This window comes from Arachis stenosperma, chromosome 4 (assembly GCF_014773155.1).
Source record: "Arachis stenosperma cultivar V10309 chromosome 4, arast.V10309.gnm1.PFL2, whole genome shotgun sequence".
Taxonomy (NCBI): Eukaryota; Viridiplantae; Streptophyta; class Magnoliopsida; order Fabales; family Fabaceae; genus Arachis; species Arachis stenosperma.
This window is the reverse complement of record NC_080380.1, coordinates 73,059,901-73,071,422: the sequence shown is the minus strand read 5'-3', so window position 1 is coordinate 73,071,422 and position 11,522 is coordinate 73,059,901. Positions and strand designations below refer to the sequence as shown.

Here is an 11,522-nt window from a genome sequence, read left to right as displayed (position 1 = left end):
ATTCTGATTTTGTTCAACTAGAACAATTCTCCAATTAACGTTAATCAACCAACCAATCCCTGTGGGATTCGACCTCACTCTATAGTGAGTTTTTACTTGACGATAATCCGGTGCACTTGTCGGTGGAAATTTGCTGAGAGACATGTTTTCGTGTGTGAAGTTTATGGCACCGTTGACGGAAATTGGTTTTGTATTGACACTGATAAAATTGGAGGATAACTAGATTGAACACTTTTATTTTGTTTTGTTGATTAGTTTTATTTTAGTTGTTTATTTTTGTTCTCTGCAATTTGAGTGGTTTTTCCTTGTTGATTTATCCACTAACTGTTTGTGATATTGCCTCACTAAGAATCCCTCATTTATGACAATGGAGATTCCAATTTCTTTTGGTGATTATTGTTTTAGACAGAGCTTCTTGCAAGAAAGAATGGAGCATCCATCATATTTTGGTCAATCAAATTTCATGAGAAACTTTCCACCATCACAGAATGATTCATGTTATTACGCTCATGGTTGGTGGGAGTATCAAGAACATGAAATGGGGTACTTTTCAGAGCCACAAAATGGTCCATATTTTGATGAAATTGATCACTACTCAAGTTGTGGCTGGGAAGATCAAAATCAAAGAGATGTCACTCATTCATACCCCATTCATCAAGAGCCATCACCTCTTAATTATCCAACCTCACCTCCTAGTTTTACATGTCCAAATTCTTCATCATTTGAGTATCCATCAGCACAAAATTCCTTCCCAAATCCATACAATTCATTTTACTATTCAGAAGATCCATTCCACTACACACAAAATTCTCTTCACAGTCCACAAAATTCATTCCATTACCCACAAGAGTCATACTACTTTCAGAATACACAACCACAAAACAACCAATTCCATTCACAAGCCAACCCTAACCAATCATCACAACCTATACAACCTCCTATATATTGATTTGCGAGGATGGAACTCATCATTGACGAACTCAAAAAACGTAGAATAGAAGATAAACTTGCTAGGATAGAACTCCTCCTTAAAGAAATGATAAAAATAAATAAAAAGGAGAAAATAGCAAAAAGGGAGCATGAAGAAAATTTGAGACAGATAGCACAATCCTATTCTGAAGAACAATTCATTGAAGAACTGAAATTACAAAAAGAGACAACTTCACTCTCTCCGGAAACAGAGGAGTTCATTCAATGGTCAAGAACAAGGGAGGAATCAGAAGAACAAGAAAAAGAGGCACCCATACCAAGTGAGACTCCTATGAAGAAGAAGGAGGTTGTGAGAGTATATAAGCCTAGGGCTCCATACCCACAGAGGCTACTAGAGGTGACAAAGAAACATGCAAACTCACTACCAAAAGATGCCAATGCAACATCATGTAGAAGAAGAAGAGGAAGTGAATTAAGTGTGTCTGTGATGAGCGGATAATTTATACGCTTTTTGGCATTGTTTTTAGGTAGTTTTTAGTAAGTTCAAGCTACTTTTAGGGATGTTTTCATTAGTTTTTATGTTAAATTTACATTTCTGGACTTTACTATGAGTTTGTCTGTTTTTCTGTGATTTCAGGTAATTTCTAGCTGAAATTGAGGGACTTGAGCAAAACTCTGAAAAAGGCTGACAAAAGGACTGCTGATGCTGTTGGAATCTGACCTCCCTGCACTCAAAATGGATTTTCTGGAGTTACAGAACTTCAAATGGCACGCTCTCAACGGCGTTGGAAATTAGACATCCAGAGATTTCCAGAAATATATAATAGTCCATACTTTGTTCGGAAATTGACGACGTAATGTGGCGCTCAACGCCAAGTACATGCTGCTGTCTGGAGTTAAACGCCAGAAACACGTCATAACCCGGAGTTGAACGCCAGAAACACGCTATAACTCGGCGTTCAACTCCAAGAAAAGCCTCAGCTCGTGGATAGATCAAGCTCAGCCCAAGCATACACCAAGTGGGCCCCGAAAGTGGATTTATGCATCAATTACTTACTCATGTAAACCCTAGTAGCTAGTTTAGTATAAATAAGACTTTTTACTAGTGTATTAGTCGTCTTTTGACCACGTTACATCTTTTTTCTCAGTTTTGTTTTATTCTTCATCTTAAGAGGCTATTGATCACGTTTGAGGGGGCTGGCCATTCGGCCATGCCTGAACCTTTCACTTATGTATTTTCAATGGTGGAGTTTCTACACACCATAGATTAAGAGTGTGGAGCTCTGCTGTACCTCAAGTTTCAATACAATTACTATTATTTTCTATTCAATTCTCTTTTATTCTTATTCCAAGATATACGTTGCACTTCAACTTGATGAATGTGATGATCCGTGACACTTATCATCATTCTCACCTATGAACGCGCGTGACTAACAACCACTTCCGTTCTACTTTAGGCCGGGCGCATATTTCTTAGATTCCCCAACAGAATCTTTGTGGTATAAGCTAGATAGATGGCGGCATTCATGGGGATCCGGAAAGTCTAACCTTGTCTGTGGTATTCCGAGTAGGATTCCGGTATTGAATGACTGTGACGAGCTTCAAACTCCTGAAGGCTGGGCGTTAGTGACAGACGCAAAAGAATCAAGGATTCTATTCCAACCTGATTGAGAACCGACAGATGATTAGCCGTGCTGTGACAGAGCATTTGGACCATTTTCACTGAGAGGATGGGATGTAGCCACCAACAAGGGTGATGCCTCCAGACGATTAGCCATGCAGTGACAGCGCATAGGACCATTTTCCCGAGAGGATGAAAAGTAGCCATTGAAGACGTGATGCCCTACATACAGCTTGCCATGGAAAGGAGTAAGAAGGATTGGATGAATGTAATAAGAAATTAGAGATTCAAGAGGAGCACAGCATCTCCATACGCCTATCTGAAATTCCCACTATTGATTTACATAAGTATTTCTATCCTATTTTATTTTCTATTTATTATTAATTTTCGAAATCCATAACCATTTAATCTGCCTAACTGAGATTTACAAGGTGACCATAGCTTGCTTCATACCAACAATCTCTGTGGGATCGACCCTTACTCACGTAAGGTATTACTTGGATGACCTAGTACACTTGCTGGTTAAATTGAATGGAGTTGTGATCATAAATTCCAATAGAGCCAATTTTTAAATTCCATACAAGTACAAGGAGTACAACTTTAAGGATCACAATTTCGTCCACCGCACTCAATTGAAATAGAGAGTTGCATAGAGGGTGGGTTCATTGAACCACCAATCCAAGAAGCTCTTGATGAAGAGGATGCTCCAACCATCCCTCAACATCCAAGTCTTGATATCCAAGAAGTGAAGGCAACCAACAAAAGCATCGAAAAGAGGATTGTGACCAAGTTACAATTGACCATATCAAGGAAGAAGAAAAGGTCAACCACAAGCAATCCAACCCCTGATTCCACAAGCAAGTTCAATCAAGCAAATAACAAAAAAAAAAGCTTGCGTGGAAGAGGCACTCAAAACAAGGAATAGTAATTGGTCCCTTTTTCCACTTGAGGTCATCCCTCTTAACAAACTGGAAGAAGAGGAAGAAATTCATGAACAAAATGTCAAGCTAATGACATTAAAAGAGCACTTGTTAGGAGGCAACCCAACCAGAGGTAGTTTTTCTTTTCCTAGTTATTTCAATAAAAAGAGTTAAGTAGGTTTATCTGTATTACAAGGAACTAAGTTTGGTGTTGCACACCAAAATAATTCAAGGGTGAATGTGTAATTCTAAGTTTGGTATTCCACCAAAGATTTCATTAAAAGCACATTTTAACCCTCAGTATTAATAGTCACTGACTCCAAACAATCAGGGAAACTACTTGATAACTGTTTGCTTTCTAGTTCATAGTTGTTTTATTAATAACAGCACATGAGGTCCTTTGCATGTATTCAATCTGCTCTATTAGGCAAGGAACTAAGTTTGGTGTTCACACACCAACTTAAGTTCAGAAAATCACAAGCATACATGCATGCTAACTTTTTCTCAAGTGCTTGGGAACAAGCAACTTCCAATAACTTTGCAGAAATTCAATCAATCTCTTGGAAAAACTATGCATCATTATCCAAAGAGACAAAGAAGGATATAAAAGTTAGGGATGATGATGACTGGTGGACGAAATTGTGATCATCAACAATGGCTCCAAAGACTTGGTGCTCTCAAACATAAATCACACTTTGCCACAACTCCGCACAACTAACCAGCAAGTGTACTGGGTCGTCCAAGTAATACCTTATGTAAGTAAGGGTCGATCCCACAAAGATTGTTGGTATGAAGCAAGCTATGGTCATCTTGTAAATCCCAGTCAGGCGGATTCAACTATATTAAGAGATTATTGGTTTTTTGAATAATAATAATAAATTAAACAGAAAATAAATATAGAGTTACTCATGTAATTCAATGATGGGAATTTCAGATAAGTATATGGAGGTGCTGTGTTCCTTCCGAATCTCTGCTTTCCTACTGCTTTTATCCAATCTTTGTCACTCCTATCTATGGCAAGCTGTATGTAGGGCATCACTGTTGTCAATGGCTACATCCCATCCTCTCAGTGAAAATGGTCCAAATGCTCTGTCACAGCACGGCTAATCATCTGTCGGTTCTCGATCATGTTGGAATAGAATCCCTTGATTCTTTTTTTTTTTGTCATCACGCCTAGCAATCGCAAGTTTGAAGCTCGTCACGGGCATTCAATCCCGGAATCCTACTCGGAATACCATAGACAAGGTTAGACATTCTGGATTCCCATGAATGCCGCCATCAATTCTAGCTTATACCACGAAGATTCTGATTAAGGAATCCAAGAGATATGCGCTCGGTCTAAGGTAGAACGCAAGTGGTTGTCAGTCACGCGTTCATAGGTGAGAATGATGATGAGTGTCACAGATCATCACATTCATCATGTTGAAGTGCAATGAATATCTTAGAATAGGAATAAGTCGAATTGAATAGAAAATAGTAGTAATTGCATTGAAACTTGAGGTACAGCAGAGCTCCACACCCTTAATCTATAATGTGCAGAAACTCCACCGTTGAAAATACATAAGTGATGAAGGTCCAGGCATGGCCGAATGGCCAGCCCCCAATGTCTAAGATCGCATAAACTGATCAAAGATGTCTAATACAATAGTAAACTATCCTATTTATACTAGTCTAGCTACTAGGGATTACTGGTGCGCGAAATTGTGATCACTACAACTTCACACAACTAACCAGCAAGTGCACTGGGTCGTCCAAGTAATACCTTACGTGAGTAAGGGTCGATCCCACGGAGATTGGTGGTATGAAGCAAGCTATGGTCACCTTGTAAATCTCAGTCAGGCAGACTCAAATGGGTATAGTGATGAACGAAAATAACATAAAAGATAAAGATAGGGATACTTATGTATATCATTGGTGTAAGAGCTTCAGACAAGTGTATGAAGATGCCTTCCCTTCCGTCTCTCTGCTTTCTTACTGTCTTCATCCAATCCTTCTTACTCCTTTCCATGGCAAGCTCGTGTAGGGTCTCACTGTTGTCAGCAGCTACCTCCCATCCTCTCAGTGAAAGCGATTGCATATGTCCTGTCACGGCATAGCGGAATTCAGCTGTCGGTTCTCGGTCAGGCCGGAATAATATCCATCGATACTTTTGCATCTGTCACCAGACGCCCCGCCTGCTAGGAGTTTGAAGCACGTCACAGTCATTCAATCATTGAATCCTACTCAGAATACCATAGACAAGGTTTAGACCTTCCGGATTCTCTTGAATGCCGCCATCAGGTCCTGCCTATACCACGAAGATTCCGAAGAATCCAAGAGATATTCACTAAGCCTCAGATGCTTGTAGAACAAGAATGGTTGTCAGTCACCTTGTTCATGGGTGAGAATGGTGATGGGCGTCAATCATCACCTTCATCAAGTTGAAGAACAAGTGATATCTTGGACAAAGAACAAGCGGAATTGAATGGAAGAACAATAGTAATTGCATTAATACTCGAGGTACAGCAGAGCTCCACACCTTAATCTATGGTGTGTAGAAACTCCACCGTTGAAAATACATAAGAACAAGGTCTAGGCATGGCCGAATGGCCAGCCTCCCAATGAGGGTTCAATCATCAAAACATGATCAAAAGATAGATGAAAATACAATAGTAAAAGGTCCTATATATAGAAAACTAGTAGTCTAGGGTGTACATAGATGAGTAAATGACATAAAAATCCACTTCCGGGCCCACTTGGTGTGTGCTTGGGCTGAGCAATGAAGTAATTTTCGTGTAGAGACTCTTCTTGGCGTTTAACTCCCATTTTGGTGCCAGTTTGGGCGTTTAACTCCCATTTAGGTGCCAGTTCCGGCGTTTAACGCTGGGATTTCTGTAGGTGACTTTGAACGCCGGTTTGGGCCATCATATCTTGGGCAAAGTATGGACTATTATATATTGCTGGAAAGCCCAGGATGTCTACTTTCCAATGCCGTTGAGAGCGCGCCAATTGGGCTTCTGTAGCTCCAGAAAATCCACTTCGAGTGCAGGGAGGTCAGAATCCAACAGCATCTGCAGTCCTTTTGAGTCTCTGAATCAGATTTTTGCTCAGAACCCTCAATTTCAGCCAGAAAATACCTGAAATCACAGAAAAACACACAAACTCATAGTAAAGTCCAGAAAAGTGAATTTTAACTAAAAACTAATAAAAATATAATAAAAACTCAACTAAAACTACCAAAAATATACTAAAAACAATGCCAAAAAGCGTATAAATTATCCGCTCATCACAACACCAAACTTAAATTGTTGCTTGTCCTCAAGCAACTGAAAATCAAATAAGATAAAAAGAAGAGAATATACTATAGACTCCAAATTATCAATGAAACATAGCTCCAAATTAGATGAGCGGGACTAGTAGCTTTTTGCCTCCAAACAGTTTTGGCATCTCACTCTATCCTCTGAGGTTCAGAATGATTGGCTTCTTTAGGAACTCAGAATCCAGATAGTGTTATTGATTCTCCTAGTTAAGTATGATGATTCTTGAACACAGCTACTTATTGAGTCTTGGCCGTGGCCCAAAGCACTCTGTCTTCCAGTATTACCACAGGATACATACATGCCACAGACACATAATTGGGTGAACCTTTTCAGATTGTGACTCAGCTTTGCTAAAGTCCCCAATTAGAGGTGTCCAGGGTTCTTAAGCACACTCTTTTGCCTTGGATCACAACTTTATTTCTTTCTTTTTCTTTCTTTTTCTCTTTCTCCCTTTTTTCGTTTTTCTCCTTCTTTTTCTCCTTTTTTTTTTTTTGTATTCACTGCTTTTCTTGCTTCAAGAATCATTTTATGATTTTTCAGATCCTCAGTAACATGTCTCCTTTTTCATCATTCTTTCAAGAGCCAACAACTTTAACATTCATGAACCACAAATTCAAAAGACATATGCACTGTTCAAGCATACATTCAGAAAACAAAAAGTATTGTCACCACATCAAACTAATTAAGCTAGTTTTAAAGATGAATTTGAAATCCTGTACTTCTTGTTCTTTTGTGATAAAAACAGTTTTCATTTAAGAAAGGTGATGGATTCATATTCATAGCTTTAAGGCATAGACACTAAGACACTAATGATCATAAGACACAAACATGGATAAACATAAAGCATATTTTTCGAAAAACAGAAAAATAAAGAACAAGGAGATTAAAGAACGGGTCCACCTCAGTGATGGCGGCTTGTTCTTCCTCTTGAAGGTCTTATGGAGTGCTTGAGCTTCTCAATGTTTCTTCCTTGTCTTTGTTGCTCCTCTCTCATGATCCTTTGATCTTCTCCAATTTCATGGAGGAGGATGGCATGTTCTTGGTGCTCCACCCTTAGTTGTCCCATGTTAGAACTTAATTTTCCTAGGGAGGTGTTAATTTGCTCCCAGTAGTCTTGTGGAGGAAAGTGCATCCCTTGAGGTATCTCAGGGATCTCTTGATGAGAGGGGTCTCTTGTTTGCTCCATCTTCTTCTTAGTGATGGGCTTGAGGTCATGCCTTCTCAGTTGAACCGGCTTTGGATGCCATAAATGGTTATGGAAAAACAAAAAGCAATGCTTTTACCACACCAAACTTAAAAGGTTTGCTCGTCCTCGAGCAAAAGAAGAAAGAAGAGAGTAGAAGAAGAAGAAATGGAGGAGATGGATGTGAGTGGTGAAGAGGTATTGAGGTGATTGGTGAATGGGTGAAGAAGAAGAGAGGGTGGTGGGGTTGGTGGGGATCCTGTGGGGTCCACAGATCCTTAGGTGTCAAGGAAAAGTCATCCCTGCACCAAATAGCATCAAAATCCACGTTTTGAGCCATTTCTGGCGTTAAACGCCGGGCTGGTGCCCATTCCTGGCGTTTAACGCCAGGTTCTTGCCCTTTCCTGGCGTTTAACGCCAGTCTGGTGCCCCTTTCTGGCGTTAAACGCCCAGAATGGTGCCAGACTGGGCGTTAAACGCCCAACTGCTAGCCTCACTGGCGTTTAAACGCCAGTGAGTTCTTCCTCCAGGGTGTGCTGTTTTTCTTCCTGTTTTTCATTCTGTTTTTGCTTTTTCAATGGATTTTGTGACTTCTCATGATCATCAACCTACAAAAAACATAAAATAACAAAAGAAAATAGTTAATTATAAAACATTGGGTTGCCTCCCAACAAGCGCTTCTTTAATGTCATTAGCTTGACAGAGGACTCTCATGGAGCCTCATAAATGATCAGAGCAATGTTGGAACCTCCCAACACCAAACTTAGAGTTTGAATGTGGGGGTTCAACACCAAACTTAGAGTTTGGTTGTGGCCTCCCAACACCAAACTTAGAGTTGACTGTGGGGGCTCTGTTTGTCTCTGATTTGAGGGAAGCTCTTCAAGCTTCCTCTCCATGGTGATAGAGGGATGTCCTTGGGCCTTAAACACAAAGGATTCTTCATTCACTTGAATGATCAATTCTCCTCTATCAACATCAATCACAGCCTTTGCTGTGGCTAGGAAGGGTCTGCCAAGGATGATGGATTCTTCCATGCACTTCCCAGGATCTTGTCTCTTTTGAGGCAATTTCTGCCTAGACAAGTCATCCAGTTCCTTGGTGAGCAAGGGAGGTTCATCTTCCCAAGTCTCATTTCCAAATAACTAGTCATTTAGCTTCATGATTGCTCCAAAGTATTTAGCAACTTGCTCTTCAGTGACATACTCATCCTCTTCAGAGGAAGAATACTCACCAGAGCTCATGAGTGGCAGAAGTAAGTCCAATGGAATCTCTATGGTCTCATTTTGAGCCTCAGATTCCCATGGTTCCTCATTGGGGAACTCAATGGAGGTCAGTGCACGCCCATTGAGGTCTTCCTCAGTGGCGTTCACTTCCTCTCTTTCCTCTCCACATTCGGCCATGTTTATGGCTTTGCACTCTCCTTTTGGATTTTCTTCTGTATTACTTGGGAGAGTACTAGGAGGGAGTTCAGTAATTTTCTTGCTCAGCTGACCCACTTGTCCTTCCAAATTTCTGATGGAGGACCTTGTTTCATTCATGAAACTTTGAGTGGTTTTGATTAGATCAGAGACCATTGTTGCTAAGTCAGAGGTATTCTGCTTAGAACTCTCTGTCTGTTGCTGAGAAGATGATGGAAAAGGCTTGCCATTGCTAAACCTGTTTCTTCCACCATTGTTGTTGTTGAAACCTTGTTGAGGTTTCTCTTGATTCTTCCATGAGAAATTTGGGTGATTTCTCCATGAAGAATTATAGGTGTTACCATAGGATTCTCCTAGGTAATTCACCTCTTCCATTGAAGGGTTCTCAGGATCATAGGCTTCTTCCTTAGATGAAGCATCCTTAGTACTGCTTGGTGCATTTTGCATTCCAGACAGACTTTGAGAAATCAAATTGACTTGTTGAGTCAATATTTTATTCTGAGCCAAAATGGCGTTCAGAGTATCAATCTCAAGAACTCCTTTCTTCTGACTTGTCCCATTGTTCACAGGATTTCTCTCAGAAGTGTACATGAATTGGTTATTTGCAACCATTTCAATTAGCTCTTGAGCCTCTGCTGGCGTCTTCTTCAGATGAAGAGATCCTCCAGCAGAGCTATCCAAAGACATCTTGGATAGTTCAGAGAGACCATCATAGAAAATACCTATGATGCTCCATTCAGAAAGCATGTCTGAGGGACATTTTCTGATTAATTGTTTGTATCTTTCCCAAGCTTCATAGAGGGATTCTCCATCCTTCTGTCTGAAGGTTTGGACTTCCACTCTAAGCTTACTCCATCTTTGTGGTGGAAAGAACTTTGCCAAGAAGGCATTGACTAGCTTTTCCCAAGAGTCCAGGCTTTCTTTAGGTTGAGAATCCAACCATATTCTAGCTCTGTCTCTTACAGCAAAAGGGAATAGCATCAGTCTATAGACCTCAGGGTCAACCCCATTAGTCTTGACTGTGTCACAGATTTGCAAGAACTCAGCTAAAAACTGATGAGGATCTTCCATTGGAAGTCCATGGAACTTGCAATTCTGTTGCATTAGAGAAACTAATTGAGGCTTAAGCTCAAAGTTGTTTGCTCTAATGGCAGGGATAGAGATGCTTCTCCCATAGAAGTTGGGGGTAGGTGCAGTAAAGTCACCCAGCACCTTCCTTGCATTGTTTGCATTGTTGTTGTTTTCGGCTGCCATGTGTTCTTCTTCTTTGAAGAATTCGGTCAGGTCCTCTAAAGAGAGTTGTGTTTTGGCTTCTCTTAGCTTTCTCTTCAAGGTCCTTTCAGGTTCAGGGTCAGCTTTAACAAGAATGCCTTTGTCTTTGTTCCTGCTCATATGAAAGAGAAGAGAACAAGAAAATATGGAATCCTCTATGTCACAGTATAGAGATTCCTTGAGGTGTCAGAGGAAAAGAAAAATGGAAGACAGAGGTAGAAAATTCGAACTTATCAAAGAAGATGGAGTTCGAATTTTTCATTAAGGGATAGTGTTAGTCCAAAAATAGAAGGATGTGAGAAGAAGGGAAGTAATTTTCGAAAATTAAGTGAAAGATTTTGAAAATGTTTTTGAAAAACATTACTTAATTTTCGAAAATGAAGTGGGAAAGAAATAAAATGATTTTTGAAAAAGATTTTGAAATTAGAACTCAAAAGATTTGATTGAAAATTATTTTGAAAAAGATGTGGTTAAGAAGATATGATTGGTTTTAAAAAGATGTAATTGAAAAGATATGATTTGAAAACAATTTGAAAAGATATGATTTTAAAAATTAATGACTTGCCTAACAAGAAAAGATATGATTCAAGCATAAAACCTTCCTTAACAGAAAAGGCAAAAAATGTTCAATCAAATCATTAATTGTTAGTAAGTATCTTTGAAAAAGGAAAGAAATTGATTTTGAAAACATTTGATTGAAAAGATATGATTTGAAAAAGATTTGATTTTGAAAAACTTGAAAAAATTGATTTGAAAACAAAATCTTCCCCCTAGCACCATCCTGGCGTTAAACGCCCAGAATGGTATACATTCTGGCGTTTAACGCCCAAAATGCTACCTCTTTGGGCGTTAAACGCCCAACCAGGTACCCTGGCTGGC

At 39.7% G+C, this 11,522-nt stretch overlaps 1 non-coding gene across 1 annotated transcript; it reads left to right on the top strand.

Annotated features, from left to right (window-relative positions):
• The first annotated feature begins 10,112 nt into the window (after positions 1-10,112).
• Positions 10,113-10,220, top strand: LOC130977562 (small nucleolar RNA R71). The gene has a single exon (XR_009085249.1). It is a non-coding gene; the product is annotated as a small nucleolar RNA R71 (small nucleolar RNA).
• Positions 10,221-11,522: the final 1,302 nt, after the last annotated feature.